The 5,715-nt window shown below is 38.2% G+C and overlaps 1 non-coding gene across 1 annotated transcript; it reads left to right on the top strand.

Annotated features, from left to right (window-relative positions):
- Positions 1–2,577: 2,577 nt before the first annotated feature.
- LOC18437062 (hydroquinone glucosyltransferase) lies at positions 2,578–4,510 on the top strand. Its single transcript, XR_016046452.1, has one exon. It is a non-coding gene; the product is annotated as a hydroquinone glucosyltransferase (transcript).
- Positions 4,511–5,715: the final 1,205 nt, after the last annotated feature.

Genomic DNA, 5,715 nt, shown 5'->3' with positions numbered 1-5,715 from the left:
GAGATTTAGTAGGATATCATCAGCTATATCATATTAGTTGCAACTTCTAAAAATTTGGATTTATTATATTAATTTATTCGTTGTACTTTCTAAATATTTGGATTGTAACAATATTTAAATTTACTTGAAAATGATGTCCATACTTGAAATCCGGCAAGATAGCAATCGAGATCCGACCAATCTGGCAACCCAACGTGGTTCTTAAAACACATACATGACGGCATAACGTAGAAGCTTCTCTCGCCATTCCAAAATGGATGGCTTGAAGTTTGACATTTCAAATTTATAAATTATAGTTTGAATCATATGTTTAAGATGTTTTCTTATTTCTCATTTATGACATAGACCTTGCGTACTGCGTGTAGTCGTCTTTGAGGCGTTCTCTCATCGATAATTTCTAGAATGCCTTCAAGCTGGTCCCCATCAGGGCACCAATGGCCCTTCTCTTCATTTAAAAAACACGACAATTGGGAGGCACTTATCCATTCCAACGCCCAGAGTATTAAATGAAGGAGAGATCTTATATAAGGTTCTTAAAATGTATAATTAAAGATGCACCTCAAAAATCTATCAAAAAAGAAAAAATTGATCATCGATATGTATGAATAAAAAAAATTAAAAAAATTTAAGCCCCATAAATAGTGCATCTTGCAATATATTATCTAGACCGTGCATTTTCAAGATTTTCACATGTTTATAGATCTCCTTGATTTTAACTATTTTTTTAGTTTAAAATTTTATAATTAGATATAAAATTACGATAATCTTAAAAAGAAATTACGCCAAAATTACCTGTTATAATAAAATTTAAATGTGCGCTTTAATTGATTATTTAAGGTTACAATCTTATAGAAAACACACCCTTAAATAAAATAAACATTTACACAGATAGTAAAATGCCCTTCTGAGCTTTCTAACACTACTTACCCAAAAAAAACTTTCCAGCGCAATGGAGCACCAAAAGCCACCAAAAGCCCAATATAGTCATTATTGACCTATCAATAGAAATTTGACGCCTTCACAACAAGATTTTACATTGCACCCTAATAGCTATATTAAGGTGAGGGGGAGGCTCAAAACTCACCAAAAATGGCGATTCTGGTGTTGGATATTCTTCGAATCGATCTTATGTGAGAGTGGAAAATTAGGATTTGAAGTTTTAAAAATAGTATATAGTACATATCAAAATTCTCGATATTGCCCCAAAAATAAGGGTTCATGGATACGTAAGTTCTGTATCAATTTTTTAAAATGCTCTATTCCAGTGAGCAAAACCATGACTTGGGGACGAGACTCAGCCCCTGATCAAGCTCAGTTCGAGTTACTAGATCAATTTGGCCATGGCAAAAAGTGTCACAAAAATAAAAATAAAAATAGAAAAAATATGTTTAAAATAAAATTCATTGAAACGCATCTAAAGTAAAGTTAAGAAAGTAGTGAAAAAAGGATTTTGACAAAAATAAATTTGTGATGGGGTATTTTAAAAATAATACAAAAAGAAGAGAAAAATGTAAAAATAGCTATTAATACTCTGTAATAGATATACTTTCCAATATTTTCCAAAGCAATAGAAAAATAAAAATGTATTACCAATAATTCTTTAACTCTTTAATTTTTTAAAATTATTTTAACAACCCCAAGTCAAAGCATCCAACTCTAGGGGTGGCAATGGGTCGGGTTTGCCTGGACCTGGACCCGAATAGTATTCAGGTCCAAAATTTGGACCCGTACCCAAACTCGTCCGGTCCTGGGTTTTGTCCTCTTTTTACCATCATATACCCTATGAGCTCTTTCTTTCTGTCAATAATACTATAAATATTGTTAATATTGTGACAATATGAATACCTAGTGTGTGCCTAAAGATATATGATTGCCATTATATACTCTATGACTACAAGTAAGGTCAGGTATCGCTAGACCAAGACCCGGACCCAAATAATATTCGTGCTCAAAATTTGGACTCATATCCAAACCCAAGGTCGGGTTTTTTGGTCCCGGGTATAGTCGGGTTCATTTCCACCCCTACCCAACTTAAAAATACATCGTGAGTCTGAGTTGGCTTGCCCGAGTTATAGCTCACTGCTTTATTAGATATATACTTAAGAGATATTTATGTACGGACATTAAATAATTTAGAATAATATGATTTGCTCCTTTTATAATCGAAATTATAATCAAAGTCCGTGAGCATGAATTTTTTTTCAAAAAAATTACCCCTCTGTTTGAGGATGCCATCTTCGGAATGCTTTTTTTTGTCCAAACCGAAATTGGGGTCTGATGATGGCATTTTCGGATTGCTTTTCTTTTTTTGTTCAAAATTTAAGTAGTAATCCGAGGTTAAAATCCTTAGACCACAACTTAATTTTTGAAAAAAAAAGAAAAATGTTCGAGATTCCATCTTCGAACGGCAATTTATGTTTTGCAAAAAAAAAAAAAAATCCGAAAATACCATCTTTGGACCGCAACTAAAATTTTGACAAATAACGAAAAAGTCATCCGAGGATGACATCCTAAAAAAGAGGAGTAATTTTGTTAAAAAATAAAAATTTGTTTATACGGGCTTTCATGGTAACTTTCTAATAAAAAAAGTGCAACATATATTTTTCTAATACCACCAATTAATACTAAATAGTCTTCATTCCAGAAAATTCGTGACACGTTTTCAATTGCCAAGGGTCCTTATACTTTGGATATTCCTGGAAATAGAGGCTTTTTGGTCGCTCCCGAGATTAAATAACAAATAGCTAATATTATCCTCTGTAAACATCTGAGGCACAGGAGGAAGAAGCCCTATATAAGGTCCCACCCTTATCATCGTTTTTCAGCTCGATTCCCTATTATTGCTTTCCCCCAAATTCCTCGACTGCTCTGCGGGGTTTTCTCTTTGTTTTAATTGAGCACTTTGTTGTGGTGGGGGTGACAATGGAAGCTAAAACTGGGGCTCATGTAGCCATTCTTCCGAGCCCAGGCATGGGCCACCTGATTCCCTTGGTGGTCTTCGCCAAGCACCTCGCTGCTACGCACTCCTTCTCGATCACCTTCATAAACCTCACCACAGATTCGTCCGCCGCTCAGTCCTCCGTCCTCTCGAACCTCAACGACGTCGGCCTCTCCTCTGTCCAATTTGTTGATCTCCCCCCAGCCGACCTCTCTGACCTCCCCAGCTCCGCCAAGATCGAGACCCGTATCTCCCTCACCATGTTCCGGTCCCTCTCCTCCCTCCGTGCCCTCCTTGGTGACCTCACCTCCAAATTTCCCAACACTGTCCTGGTCGCCGACATCTTTGGCACTGATGCCTTTGATGTCGCCGACGAACTGAGCCTACCCAAATACTTATTTTTCCCTTCGAATGCGACGTTTCTCTCCCTGGTGTGTCAGCTCCCTGCTCTCGATACCAAGGTATCAGGAGAGTACCGGGATCTTCGGGAGCTCAGGCTCCCAGGCTGCTCCTCGCCTTTCCCTGGAAAAGACCTCGTCTCCCCCCTTCAAGACAGGAAAGATGCCGCCTACGCTTGGTTCCTCCACCAGGCTAAGCGATACCCACGAGCAGACGGCATTTTCGTCAACACTTTCGAGGCCCTTGAATCGCAGGCCCTGCAATTCCTCAAGGAGAATCGAGCTTCATTTCCTGAGGTGTTTCCTGTAGGCCCTCTGACTCTGGAGCAGCCCGAAAATGATAGCGACTGCCTGCGGTGGCTTGATGAGCAGCCCCCTGGCTCAGTCGTGTTTGTGTCCTTCGGGAGCGGTGGCACGCTGTCGTATGAGCAGTATCAAAATTTGGCTCATGGGTTGGAAAAAAGCGGCCAGAGATTCCTGTGGGTGATTCGAACCCCTGAGCTCACGGAGGGTCCGGCAGCCTTCTTCACTGTAGAGAGCAAAGGAGACCCCAAAGCCTACTTGCCTGAAGGCTTCCTTGAAAGGACCAAGGGGGTGGGAATGGTGGTCCCCTCATGGGCACCACAGACTCGGGTGCTGGCCCATGCCGCTACCGGCGGGTTCCTGACCCACTGCGGCTGGAACTCGACTCTTGAGAGCATTCAGAATGGGATTCCATTAATTGCTTGGCCATTGTATGCAGAGCAGAAGATGAATGCCATACTTTTGGTGGATGAGATCAAGGTGGCCATTAGGCCTAAGATCCAGGAAGATGGGATAATAAAGGAGGAGGAGATTGAGAGGGTGGTGAGGGGTTTGATGGAAGGGGAGGAGGGGAAGGCCCTCCGGGCCAAGATGCGCGACCTCAGGGATGCCGCCGCCGCCACCGCCCTGGCTGAGGGGGGCTCCTCTTATGGATCACTTGTCAATGCTACACAGAAATGGAGATCCAACGTCTAATCCAATTGTGCATAGCCTAGATTGACTCTCGCGCCCTTTTCTCCTCGCCGCCTCTCATATGAAAGCTATTAGAGAATTCGTTTTATTTTTGTTTTTATTATGCCTACATTATCATGAACATGATAGTGACTCATGTAGAAGTTAAAAAAAATAAAGTCGGGGTTATGTGTCCTCATTTTCCTCTGTCCTGCAAATTTTTTTTTTGAGCAATTCAATGGTAGCAATCGAAGTAGGGATTCTATCGTATCAGACTATTGCTTATTTCCTTTTGGTACATGAAATTACAATTATTAAAATCTAACGGATGAAAAAATATGTATTTTTGCTATCTTTTTCTAATTTCTCGGAATTGACAAAAGCAAAATCAAGGAATTAATATGTACCAAGATCACAGGAAGTGGGGGAAAACAAGGCGATAGATTCCTTGAATTTCTTTGGACTGTCTCTATGGCATGATATGCAGAGTGTCTGGTGGCACGACATGTGTCACCTCAGTGAAAAGCGTGTGACACACTTTGCATCAGGCAGGACGCTTTGAAATGTGGATGTCATAAAAAGATAGGGAAGTTTTAAAATAATTAAAACATGTCTAGATTCCAATTAATTCGGGGCCAAATTTGTCGATGGGTTTCCATATAATAGAAACAAATATATATATATATATATATATATATATGAAAAAAACTAAAAATAGCTAGAGAGCTATAAGGAATAGTATTATTGGTCGAATGAGAGCCGTTAGATCTTCATCATACGGTTTATAATGCATATCACTGTTTTAATTTTAATTATTTTTTATAGATTGGATCATAATGAAATTTTAGACATGTGTACTAAAAAATAAGGTACACAAATAAAAAATATATATATAAAATATTTGCCAAAAATATATAATGACCAAAATACCCCTAAAAAATGACAGAGATATTTTGGTCATTTTAAATATTGAAAATATTTTTTTTATATTTTTATAGTGCACAATAGTGTTAGGTATATACACCCAAAATTTCATATTAATCATATTTATATAAAAATAAATAAAATTTAAATAGTGATGTGTATTCTGAACCGCATGATGAAGATCTAACGGCTCTCATTCCTCCTATATACTATTTATTATAGCTGGTCAGTTGTTGTAAGGTTTACCCACACACACACACACACACATATATATATATATATATATATATATATATATATATATATATATATATATATATATAGGAAAACACTACGCAACGTCTATAGGTGTATATAGGAAAACACTACGCAACGTCTATAGGTGTATATAGGAAAATACTACGCAACGTCTATAGGTGTATATAGGAAAACACTACGCAACGTCTATAGGTGTATATAGGAAAACACTACGCAACGTCT

The sequence above is a fragment of the Amborella trichopoda genome, chromosome 1 (genome assembly GCF_054954075.1).
Source record: "Amborella trichopoda isolate Santa Cruz 75 chromosome 1, AtrichopodaSantaCruz75HAP2 v2.0, whole genome shotgun sequence".
NCBI lineage: Eukaryota > Viridiplantae > Streptophyta > Magnoliopsida > Amborellales > Amborellaceae > Amborella > Amborella trichopoda.
This window is presented reverse-complemented; position numbering and strand designations above follow the sequence as displayed.